This window comes from Atheta coriaria, unplaced genomic scaffold (assembly GCF_025399875.1).
Source record: "Atheta coriaria isolate IRGN ID8LTWV9N9 unplaced genomic scaffold, Caltech_Dcor_3.1 hic_scaffold_9_pilon, whole genome shotgun sequence".
NCBI lineage: Eukaryota > Metazoa > Arthropoda > Insecta > Coleoptera > Staphylinidae > Dalotia > Dalotia coriaria.
In genome coordinates, this window is record NW_027045451.1 from 8,514,048 (window position 1) to 8,527,728 (window position 13,681).

The 13,681-nt window shown below is 34.8% G+C and overlaps 1 protein-coding gene across 3 annotated transcripts in view; it reads left to right on the forward strand.

Moving 5' to 3' along the window:
- Positions 1–13,681, forward strand: part of LOC135799450 (5-hydroxytryptamine receptor-like) — a 98,526-nt gene that overhangs the window by 7,375 nt on the left and 77,470 nt on the right. For 2 of the 3 annotated variants that reach the window (XM_065312565.1, XM_065312567.1), the window contains exon 1: positions 6,419–6,772. The exons of the other annotated variant lie outside the window; for it this stretch is intronic. The gene's annotated coding sequence lies outside the window, so the exon portion shown is untranslated. Of the gene's footprint in view, positions 1–6,418; positions 6,773–13,681 lie in introns of those variants that run through there. 3 annotated transcript variants of the gene reach the window in all.

Consider the following 13,681-nt stretch of genomic DNA (forward strand, 5'->3'; position numbering starts at 1 on the left):
ATTAATTAAAATTCTTCTAGTTATTTGCATTGCTGCATTCGGTTTCTCCGTGGGATGTCTTAGGATCTGTAGACTTCTTAGAAGATCAGAGATAGACGCAAACGAATTAAGTTGTGTGAACGTGACTGGAATCATAGTAGAGTATTGTTTTTGTAGGCAATTTATACATAGTGTTTTTTTGGTATTAAGGAATGTTCTTTACAAGGAGAATATTCAAGTAGACGTGGTGTCAAAGTACGAAACGTAATTGATTTGAATCATTTTTTGCTGTTTTTTTGTAGTTTTAGCGACGTTCTGAGAAATTTTAATTAAATAAATGGGAAATTTCAAAAATTGTTGAAATTACACTGCTAAAGTAAGAAAAATTAACTTTAATTTATATCTGCATAAAGAAATATGCGTTTTTGTATGTATGTTACTCAATAACTCCAAAACGGTAGGATATATTTTGATAAAATTTTTAAGTTATCTTTAGATTAACCTAACAGAAAATTTTGTAAAATTTGGGTGCCAAATTTTAATTGTAAGGGTGTAAAATAAGGGTTGAAAGTTGTTATGGAGATTTATTTATTGATATATTTATATAATTCGAACATAGATAGCGCTAGATGCATTTATTAGTTTAAAAATTCACGAAAGGCATTTTTCCGAAAATATTTGTTTATTTATAGTTAGAAATGTACGAAAAACGCAAATTGACAACATGATACACATCGGTACTCAAAAATTCAGGTTTTTGCTTAAATCCTTCTACCAATACAAAGTTTACATTCCACATAGCGGAAATCTATAATTTACATGCATCGCACCGAAAACAGTAGTAAAAATAAATTTTATATAACCAAATATTGATGCAACAAAGATATCTGATACAGCCGAGTCAATGTCAATGGCAACAAATATAGATTTACGAGTTAACCGTGTCTACGGAGTCTTCAATATTCATAAATCATTCAATAACGCGCGAGCTGCCATGCATCACGCGTCGCGCGCGCACACGCTTGCTGCTCCCAATTGACAAGATTGTTTTGCCACACTTGTTTTCGATAGTTTGTTTACAATACTCGCGGTCGCACTTACCGCCCGCATGTTTTCGCGTTCGAGTTTTCCGACAGCGCAAGAGGGATTTGTTTCCAAAAAGTTTTCCGCCGGCTCTCATCGCCTCATCCAGATGGCACTATTTTAGGCCACACGCGTTCATCCATCTCGCCAACTCGAACAGGCTTTATCATTCTACAATCAATCATCAAAATTGAAACGGAAAAAATAAATTGCTAAACCAGAAAACAACAAATGGACTCGTGTAGATCTACAGGGCTAATGTGTTGTGAATGTACAGCAAAACAAATAAAATTGTTGTTTTTTTTATTTTCTGTTTGTTTTGTTTTTTGAGATGTAGACGTATTTTTGGTATTTCTAAGGGCTGTTAATGAATAAATCCATTTGAAATAATACCTTAGCGTCTAATGAATCGGCGACACATCAAGTGCGCAGTGAAGAGATCGTAAGCGGACTATCAAACATCATCAATTATATTGGTACGCGTGGAAAAAGCAATGCGTTGATTAATGAACTAAGCTGACGAGACTTTTACGATTTATGCGTCATATTTTCGCTTTCTTTTCGGAGAGAATGCGCCTAGCGGGTGGTGTGAACAGAAAAAAAGTCAATTCGAGTAAATGTTAATGGAAGAAATAAATATATTTCTAAAAATTCGCTAAATCTGACAATTTTCTTACGTCACCAATATTTTAATATATTATTTTTGGTATTTTAAGATTCGGTTAAGCAAACGTCGATAATTTTCTTATTTTTGCGCAAAACTTTGCGAAAAGTAGACTGATTAGACTGATAAAGTACTTTAGTCACGGGCTTTAGTCACGGGGTAGAGTATGCGCCTGTGCATTTGCCTACGATGCAGCACAAGACACACAATGTTGCATTTTGATCAAATTAACTACATTTTAGTACAAAATTTAAATTTTCAAAAAGTAAGTTGGATATTTTTGACAACTTTAGCCACAACTACCCCGATAATGAATAATGATGACCAATTTCATCATTTTTTTACTTTTCAAATTGCCCTTTATATGATTTACTATACTATTCGCATCTAGATAAATAGTAACTTAAACTTAACAGCTGAATTTTGCTAGTGCGTTTATTAAATTGTGAAAAATGTTTGTCTAGCAACAAAAAAACAATTCAAGCGCACGTGAAAAAAAAGGTCCGTAGTGCATGGCCGCTGACAGCGATGGAAAATATGACCGCTGCAACGCAAAGAATACACACACACCCTGCGCACACGACTTGGCCACACTAAGTAATAGCGCAATAATAAATAAAGTTTTGAAAGATTAATGCGTTCGTTTTTTGCGCGTCTGTTGCAGATTTTTAGCGGTGGCGGCGTGTGCATGCGGATTAAAGTTCGGCGAAGCGTTCAGAAGTTTCGCCACTCGGAATGCGTGTACAAACCGACCGCGTACCGCACCGCAGTCACTCCAACATCGCCGTTTAGCGTTTCTTGCAGTCGGCCACAAGCCGAGAGTCGTTTTTGTTTGCCCGTTTAGCAAACTGAGGAACAAGTTAGCGAATTTCACAAGTGACAGTTTTTTTTCTTGGTAGCAGAAAGTAACTAGATACAAGTATAAGTAGATGATTAGAATTAAAGCCAATCAAGGGTAAAAAAAATGTTTTTTTGTGTTTGTTACGGAATAACTCGGAAATGGCTTTAGTGATTTTAATTATTTTTTCATGACTAGAAAGATGAATAAATAACGAGTAACATAGGCTATTTCATGTTTTCTAAAAAATTAGATATTCCTACGAAAATTACGATTAAAACTTAAAAAAAATGAAATTTTAATAAATTTTAAGAAATTGTTTTTTGCTGATTGTTATCAAATAACTCCAATATGGCTCTATCAATTTTAAAATTTCTTTCGTTTATAGAAATATGCTTAATCAGCGAGTAACATAGGCGTTTTTATGTTTTCGAAAAAAATTGATATCTTTACGAAAATTAGAGTTAAAAAACTAAAAAGTAAAATTTTTTGAAAAAATTTCAGAAATTTTCGTTCTATTTCACATAAATTCTGCAAAATTACAGTTTTAAGGGAATAATAGTTTCAATTTCGAATAATAAGTACATAATTTAATAAACTTTATAATTCAGTTTGAATGGAAAATCATTATTACTAAAATGACTTCTAAAATTAATGAACGTATTAAATATTAAATAGTTTTATGCTATGCAGATTCTCGATTTAATAGCGGCGGTAAATTTCGGTGCGCTTGCTTCCATCACTGCTGTATAGAACAAAGAAATACGCGTTTATAATAATTCCGTGCAACTTGAACTGCGCGCCCAAGGACGGCGTGCAGGTTTTATTGGAAAATATGACAATGTGATCGGCTGCGGTCGTAAATCGACCGCGCGCTTGGATTTTATAGTTTATAAAAATGCGTGTAATTTTCGTTATTAATGATTACCGATTTTAGTATGAAAGCGGACTAAATGAAATTCCGCACGAAACACGCCCGCTATCGGCCGAGTTTAGTGTGCGCGCTGAGAACGGCATAAATATTTTATACGCTATTGTTATATGCATCATGGACTCGTAAAAATTTGTTGGTTTTTTTGTACGTGCAAAATATAGGTACAGTAAAACATATTTTTATAACACAGTTTCTTTTAGCGCATTTTAAAGGCGCAATATTTTGATATTTATGTTAAATTTTTAGTAGGTTGGTACTTTTTTAAATATTCGAATGTGTTTTTGGTTTTATTATACTTATTTACGTGCGGAATATTGAATTTTGGGTGGGAGAATTTAATAAAATGTATATTAATACAATTTTTATATATAAATATGATTTTTGTTAAAATTTTAGAAAAAATGGCATAATTCATGAAGAAAAACAACTTTTTTTTATTTTTGTCTTAACAGCGCCCGTTTTTCACGGTTTTGTGACACAAAAAGTCATACTTTAAACACGGAGAGCAAAGGTCGTGACTAAAATACTTTAGTCACGGGTTTTAGTCACGGGGTGTAAAATTAGTATTTTTTGCATTAACTTAATACGAAAATATCTTCCAAAAAATTATGTTTTAATGCACCTGTATAAAAAATAGTAATTTAGGAAGCTACACAAGCTAAAATTACTATTTTATGCACAATTTATGCAATAAACCACAGTTTACTATAAATTTTAATATATAAAATGTATGCAATATCAAAAGTATTATTATAATTTGTTGTCCTCCCAATATGATTTATTTGGCATATTTATGAATATATACTTGATCATTTCATGGTTAAATAAAGAGTTAAAACTTTTTAATAATGCATAAAATAGCAATGTACTCGTAAAACTGCAACAAATTTTTTAACATTTTTACTCAGTGACAGCTGAAACAACACTAAAAACCCTCCGCATATAAATTTATCTGAATGTAAAATTATAATTAGATAAATTTTAGCAATTTTATGCTTTTGTCTAGTAATTATTCAGCTGAACAAGCTTAAACTACGCATTCATAATGCATATATTCTGATTATAATATGTACGAGTAGCTGCAAGGTGTCGCGTTACTAATCAATTTTTATTACGCCATTCAAAAAATGTAAAAAGCTCGCGCATGAATTGCGAGACAAAACGTGCGGAAAAAGGTATGTGCAGACATCCCTGCACACATATTCTGTACGGCTGCCGAATCCATTACTTATGAATCTTTTATAACTTTTCATAAAAACGTGTTGAATGCCATGCGCTGGTTTTATGGCTTCCGCGAGCACACGCCGCTTGGATAACGCATTTCTTCGCGCCTTTCCTCATCCTTCGGTGGCTGTGTAGCGGCCAAATGTTGTTTTGTATTCTCAATGTTGCATGGCGTCCTGAATTAGATGAAAACATGCTTGCCATGTGGTATTAACAGGGAGAATTATGTGACGGAGAGGAAATGCAAAGACGCTCGCGAATGGGGCGCACCGCAAAGTGGGCTAGTGTGTTCCGTTCGCAGTCGTATATCACTTTTTATTTCTATTACAGTATTACAGAATTACTGCCACTACACGAGCGCTGAGAGTGTGTGTGTGTTGGCATGCGTGTGGAAATTGTTGCGCTACGCAAAGCTGCGTAATTAAATTATTTATTTAATTTATGCCGAAAGGAAGTTATTTATGAATAAGCAGACTAAGATTATAAATGTTTGGTTAAAATTAGAATTTTATTATTTATTGATGATTATAATTAGCATGAGGAATGATTTGAGAACAACAAATTGATGAGAAAGAAAAAAATTGATTTTTGCTTCAAAAAAATAGGACAAAAACGTCAAATTTGTAGATTTATTATTTTAAATGAGTTTGAAATAGTAATAATGCACTATAGCGCCCCCTAGGTATGAATTATACAAGTATAACTATGATTAAATCACTATATTAACTTTCATCCCTTATTTTACACCCTTCAAGTTGTATTTTTGCGATAAAAAGTAGTCTATGTCCTTTTCCATAGTCTTATTTTTGTTTATACCAAATTTTATTAAAATTTGATCAGTGGTTTTTGAGTTAAAGCCCAACCAACTTACAAAAAAATTATATTTTTATTTTCAACTACTAGAAAAAATTGATATATAAATACATTGGTGTATAAATTTCATTCTTTTTATAAAGCTTTTAATTTTGAGTATTTTTCATCTTAATAACCAAGCAAAATTAAAGTAAAAAATAAAAATTTTACTTATTTCATTATTATTTAACCCAAACTTAATAGAAACGTAGACACTTTTATTTTATATTTTATTCCTGGTCATTCAGCGAATTATTTACTATGAAATGGACGAAATAAACCAAAAGTACCACTTTTAAGACTCAACCTGTAAGCGAATGCGTGGGACAGGACAACAATAAAAAGTACTAGCCTCCTATGCCGGTCGAAAACGCCGTTTTATGATCAAGCTGTTGCATGCCAACATCGCCGACATTGCCAACAGTCGGCGGGCGATATCAATCGCTGATTGAGATAACGTGCTCTTGCGACCCGGGCGCTCAAGGACCAATAATTCGATCCTTACTAATTTGATTGGTAGTATTAACCTCTAGAGTTTCAGACTAATCCTCAAAATCAATCATTTTAGTATTATACAAGACACAACAAGTAATTATTTAATTAAATTAAAAATAATAATGAAATTTAATCAAAGTAAAATATTAATTAATTTATATATATGAAGATATTTATTGTTTTTATTTTTTGCACCTTGACTTAAATACAAAAAGCAGCGTTTTATTGAAGTGCCGAAGGAGACGCATGCTCTCCCCCGGATGAGCGAAGGATGAAGGCGCGCGCGTTCTCGCGGCGAAGGCCGCTCCTCGCCGCCCCCGTGCGGCCGCCACCAGTCTCGTCGTGCTGGTCGTGCCATCGGCGCCGGTCCTCCGCTCGCGCAGCGAAGTGAGCACACGCACGCAGTGTGTTCCCGAACGGCGCGCCGCTAATCACGACACCCGGAGAAGAGCGAATCTCTCGCGTAAATAAACCGCTACGGGGCTGGTCACCCTATTATCATCCCCCCGACACAAATAATATCGGCGCCTCCACCAACAATAAACAAAGCTGGCTAATGAGTGCACACTGACATTCGGACAGTGTTTGTTTGATGATGTTATCAGCGCGCCACATGTGAAAGTTGACAAATTGAGAGCTGCCCGCAAGTGTGATGCGTGTGAATAATTCGAAGCGCTGGAATGAGCCGCGTAGAGCATCGAGAGTAAGTTAAATGTTAATGTGAGCCACACACATGTCAACACGCAGCACAAACACAGCGAGAGGTGGATGTTTTATGCGCGCCGCGTGTGGCTGGCTGCCGCTTTTTATATATCGAATAAAATTGAAAAAAGCTTTTTCCGCCCCGCCGTCATAAGCTCGGGCTTTCAGCGTGTGCGCCTTTCGTGTTTGCACTTTAACTTTTCTTTGCACTCTCCAAGTCAGCACTTTCAATCTCTCGCGAGCAGCGCGCACGCCTTTTTATTTCTTTTCAATTTTTCGCTTTTTGTATCCAGCGGGCGTGTAAAAAATACACATTTGAGGGTTTTCCCACTTGCTTGGCTTGTTGTTATGCCAGATTTGTTGATATGTCATAAAACGCATATAAATATCGCTCGTTATTTAAAAATATATTGTGTTGTGTTTAAAATTTTCTTCTGCGATGAATTTTTTTTTTTATTTTTTAAAGAAAAAACGAGTTTTTTAATGTAGGCGTTATAGTAGCGTACTTAAACGGGATGTTTTCGTTTGCGCGCGTTTATTTGCCTCCGCCCGGCGGCGGGCATTCTTTAGAATTAGGGTTTTTAACATATTACACCCTTGACGTTACGGCATAATCCGCCGTCCGGCGCGCCCGCTTTTAATATCTTGCGCAAAAGCACTTAATTACCTAATTCGCTTCGCTACACTTTGCAGAAATAAAAGTGTATGGAATGAATAATGCACGCGCGGGTGCTTGCTTTATATTTCTTTCGGCGTAAATATTTTCCTACTTGATTATGTCAAATGTGCGTCGTTCAAAAATTAATTAACAAGATTCGTAGAAAATTGTGGCGACAGTTATTTCGGGGAGGAGGTAAACGTTGAACTAAAAAGTAATTTCCGGTTGGGAAACACAGGCATTATTTGCTAAAAATGTGTGTTTGCAGAACAAATAACAGTCATTTATTGTGTGCGGTTGATTGTATTGCAAGACAACAAGTTGTGACCAGAATCGGTGAAAGAAAAATAGCATGGAACGAAATAAAAGTGGAAAACAATGGATTACATATAGGAGAAAGCGTGAAATTTATTTCGAAGTAATATTATGCATAGGAATGTGAGTTTGTTTGTTTGTGACGCTTTTACACGAAAACCACTGAACCAATTTTGATAAAATTTAGTATGGAAATAGTTTTTATGAAGGAAAAGCAAATAGACTACTTTTTGCCGGGAAAAAATAACTGGAAGGATGTTAAATAAGGGATTAAAGTCAAAATTAACGTCTTTTTTATTTTTTAAAATTAAAATTGGCTCAAAAACAAGTTAAAAAGAAATTAAACTCATTTTTACAATTTTTTTTCAATATTTATACTCTTACTACGTAATTTTCTAATTTTTTCTGTTTTATTTCACTTTAAATCCGATTTTCTTATGTTTTTCAACAAAATGTTTGATTATATTTAGTCACAGAATAATTAAGCGTTTATTTACCGCTGAAAAGTCCAAAGCTAATATTTTACTTCACTCTAAAGTCCGCTTAATAAATTAAAAGGCTTTGAGAATACCCGGAGGCGCCTCCACCAATCCAGGCGGGAAAGTGTCAATTGCGCACGAGAAAACTAAACGGACCGGACACATGTCGCGGTTTTCGTCTCTCGCTAAATCTAAACGTTACAGACGTGGAATTGAAATGGAAGATGACACATCACAAGAGACTACCCACCCACCACACACACGTACAATGCGTTTTATTCACAACTTACAACTCACAACACGTCTCTATATATTATTATATTAAAGGCTTGCATGGTCAAGTTACACAAAGGACTATTATTGCCCGCGGACATTTCGGTCGGCGCTCACACGAGTTTTAAACGCGTTACAAGCGCAACATTTTAACTTCACTTTGAAAGTGCCATTCTGCGCTTAGTGTGATAATCATGGAGTGTGTAATAGTTGTCTGCGTCCGAAATTAACCGAATATTATTAATTATTATACCGCAGGCGCGGCGGGTTTGTGCGATGATAATTCTATTAGAGTTGGATTTCCGCGCACGTTTCGTTTCGTATTACAAACGCGACGCGACGCTTATTTAGAGCCTGGAAAAGGTTTATTTAGGGAAAACTATTCGGACCATTTATCAAATTCTCCGGGCGCGCGCGCAAATCCCGGGTTGGAGACCTTTTACCGCAGTCCCTCTGTGTGCTATTTGTTATATTTCATCATCTTTTTCGTTCTCCGGCTGTCGTATAATCTTGCGCTGTGCGTGGAACTGTCACCGAAAATGTGCGCTGGTAGCGAACCCGATAAAATTTAATAAAAAACCAAAACGAAATGTAAATTGCATTTTATTGGAAATTTATAGCGAAAAATTGACCTCGCTCGCTTCAGAGGGAAATTGTGAAAAATAAATAACTTTGTTTTGCAAATTACATTCCCCTTGTTTAATTAGCGTTGTTTATTTATACAACATACACACACATGCACACATGCTATTTTAGTTTATTTAGTCTGTTATTGTTTTGTGTATGGCTGTGAAACAAATTTGCAAATTGCAGCTTCCCAACACTCAAATTAGAATATTATCGGGTTTTGAACGGCCGTAATAATCCCCTAGCGAACAATTAAAGCTAATAATTTATAGCCAGGCGTCGAAGCGTATCGCTTTTCCAAGAATTCGCAATCACTGCGTATTCTTGTTACGGCGCACCGTTATTAACTGTTGTCGCAGTGCGTATCTATAAACATGCATCGAGATGGCGATACGCGCCGATTGCGGCAAAAACAACTCGATGAGAACAAGTCGAATCGCAAGGGGCTCGTTTATTTCGTGAATATTAAGAAGACAGCTTGCTTTATGAGGGTTTAACTGGTTGTATGGTGGCTTTATGATATAAATATATTGGGTTAACATTCAATGCATAATATTTATTGTTAACTTTAATATAAACGTTGATTTATTGGGAGAGTTTATGTGTTTTAAGAGGAATTAATGTGAATTAGTTTAGTTATGATTCTTTTTATGAAGTATTATTGAGTTTATGATAATTGTTTTATGAATTTATTACTAGTAAAATTTAATTTATCTTTAAAAGCTTTTATTCTCGATGAATTGATACTTTTTTGATTTATATTAGTAAAAAATGCATTTTTAAGAAAATAAAGCAAAAATATTATATTTTTCATGCTTTTCCAATTGAATTCTATTACAAATTTAAATATTATAGTTGTTATTTGCAATATACTTGTTATTATACAGCTTAATGACTTATGAAATGCATTAATTTTTCAATTACTTAAACTACAAATGTACTAAAAGACAAAGTTAAACTTTGCTGAAGACACGCACGCTCTTCATAGTCACACACTTAAACAGCCTCTAGGGAATTTTCCTCCTGGTGGAGGCGCCTGGCTCGCCCTCTTGCCGCTGGCTTTTAATTAAAGATAACAATTCAATTAACATTAAACGCATTTATCTTATCGTTGCATGTTTTCCACAGTAAATAAACACGCCGACATACAATCAACAACGATAAAAATTAAACATGTGTACTGGAATATCGGACGTATTATACTAATATTGACAAGATTTACCAAATTTGGCTTCATTATCACAGATTTTATCAAGTGTTTATATAAATAGATCATAGATTGTACAATTACAATACAAATAATTGTAGTTGACACATTCTACGTATTTATACCCCTTCATCATGTCTATAATATAAAAATGAATCGAAAAATTTGTTGGTAAGCGCATAACACCACTACGCCTAGACCAATTTGGCCAATTATTTTTTTAAAATGTTTATTAAAGTCCACGGAAGGTTTTTACGGCGAGAAAAGTTCGAATAATTGCCGGGAAAACCTAAATAAGCCCTTTTCTATTGGATAAAAGTTGGCATTGAGATTCAATCATAGTTATAGTTAAATAGTTGAATCCGAGATGGTGCGCTGAAGTGCAATATTAACAATTCTTTATATAATTAATTTCTTTAAAATAAAATTTCGAATCTTATTGATTGAATTGACACATACTATGTCTAGAACAAGAGAGTAAAAACGAATTACATTTTTATTAAACGCTACTGGGACGAAGTCGCGGGCAAAAGCTAGTTTTTCTTAAATATTAATTATTTTTCTATTTACTATACCAACAAAAGTATTTTGAGCTGATTATTACAATACCAAGGCACTGAATTTTTCTGAATTAATATGAAGCAAACAGTTTTTTACCTAAATTAATTAACGTATAATTAACATTATTATGTGGCGCAAAGTAAAACAGCGAGTTTAGCGGATATTCGTCGAGTTTCCGCTTTATCAATATTATATTATAATCAAAAACGTCGAGGTAAACGGAGCGGGGCTGATGCGAGTGGTGAAATCGGGCGAGCGGAGGCGCTTCGCGCTCACCTGTGCCGACAAAAAGTTCCGGTATATTTAAGCGCAAATAGACTGTAAAATATTTAACCTTTACGCGCGCCCCGTGCCGGAAAGTTCTTCAATATTTCCACGCCGATGTAGGTACCACGCATTATTCATGAGTTCTATTGTGTCGCTCTTATTTATGTATCGCTGGAATTTATTTACATTTCGTTTGCAAACTTACATTCATTAGTTTTTATCGGATATTATTAATAATCATTAAATCGGATAAGCAATAACTCTAATTATTAATTGAGAAGATAAATTTTAATTTGGATTTCAATAACTTTGAATGGATCTTTCTATCAACTTTCATCCCTCATTTTCATCCCTTTTAAATCAATTTTTGCGACAAAAAATAGTCTATGTCTTTTTTTAAAGTATAATCTATATTTTTACCAAAATTTATAAAAATTTGTTGAGTGGTTTTTGCGTAAACGCGTCACAAACAAACAATTACACGTAAATTTGCATTTATTCATCATTTTTTAATCGAAAAACCAACACAAAATTCATCTACACCTCAAAAATTTTAATATTTCTTCAAATTTCTTTCTAATCATGTAAAAGAAGCGAAATTTTGCAGTAATTGCATCAAAAACTGTGTATTCTAAAGCAGAAGTAGATAAAATTACATTTTTTTTTAGAAATGTGTATTGATATAACCTGCAGGTGTGTAAAAAACTTGCGGTTATTTCCATCAGCAAACGAAGTCAACATCCGCCGAAGCATATTCCATGCATTTAGATTGTAGTGTAGTCAATTTTCAATCGCGAACTGTTTAGTTTAGCCTGATGCATGTGGGTTTTCGCTCAACTTTCATGCGGCGCGCTCGCATTTCAAACGCATGCAGATGAAGCACAAACTTCGATATCGGACGGGCGCGCGCGCTGTTTATTCTCTCACGATGGTGTGTCGTCCATAGATCCATCCCGGATCCATCCACGTCCAGCAGCAGTAGCATATGTGCGGCGTGTGTGTTTATTCGGTCTCTTGCATCGCACAAACGCACACCACTCATCCGGACAGTCGGTCGGCAAAGGGGCATCAATCGTCGCGCGGCTTTCAATTCGCGCGACCAATCCAGCTGAAACGGCGAGGATTGATAATGCAAGCCTGACGGCTGGACGGCCGCACGACTATCTTTGCTTGGCCTCTTTCATCGCGTCTGTAATGGCATGCTAGCAGGCCAGCAACCCATTTGGTGATCGGCGGGTTCAAAGAGGCTTATGGCATAACCGATACTAAACAGATACTCTTTTTTTATATAGAGAGGAGAAATGTTTTTCGTTTTTTTATTCGGTTATTATGCTCGGGAGTTCGATCTAGGTGATTTGGCAACAAGTTTTATTTTATTTTGTCAATAGAGGGCGCTAGGCGCTGGAAAAAGTGAACAGAAATGAGAAATACTAATAATGCTCTTTAACGCCATCTACGATTCAATTATTTAACTATAACTATGATTGATTTACTATACAAATTTTCATCCCTTATTTCACACCCTTTAAGTGATAATTTTTAATATTTTAATAGTTATTCTCTTATTCTGGGTCAAGACAAATCTAAAAAATCCTAAATCATCAAAATCTGTCCAGCAGTTCTTGAGTTATAAACGTAGTAACTAACAAAACTTTGTTTTATGCAAATAGATGAATTTCCAAGAAAAATCCATCTCATATTATTGAATTTTTACACTAATTTTATCCAATTTTCAAGTTTAATCTTCCAAGAATTCATTTTCTGAACACACTTGTTTACGATTCCAAGAAACGATACGTTCTCATATGAAATCTATAAACACGAAAATCAATAAACAAGTTCCGTCTTTTCGGAGCAATAAAACCATTTGCCTGCTCAATCTTCACTTAAGTTAATTTCGTGCGTATTTAATAAACATAAAACTTCTCAGACTTCTGCGAACATCATCGCAGCACTTTTATATCTCAACGATAGTTGTACTTTATGCGATATATTTTATGAGTATAGTATTAATATTCGCTGCTGCCATTAGAAATAAACCTGTGGGATCGGTGAGTGAGTGCAAATGTTATAATTGATGAGTGAGTAAAGGACACGATGTTTATTATCACGAACAATGTTTATTAAGAAGTCTTGAAGAAGTATAGTTAAGAAGTATTGTAGAGAAGAATAGTTAAGAACTGTAGTGTTTGAAGTCATGTGAAGAACTGTCCTTCCTAAACCCTTGTCACCCACCAGCAACCCTTCAGGTTGATGGGTGGTGACAAGAAATTTGGAAGTAGGAAGAAAGTAATAGATTGGATTGGTAGAAGAAAGTGTATGACATTGAAGAGAGGGAAAGCTGACCATTGGATTCTGGGAATCCGAGTCGTGCCAAACCGTCCGACTCGGGGATTAGGTTTTTCAAGGTAATAAAAGATATTAGGAAATTTGGGAATTTTGGATGAAGAATTACGGTATACAATAAAGATGAAGAAAGTTATAAAGTTTTGAAATACAGAAATAAGCTTTGGGTAAAGATCC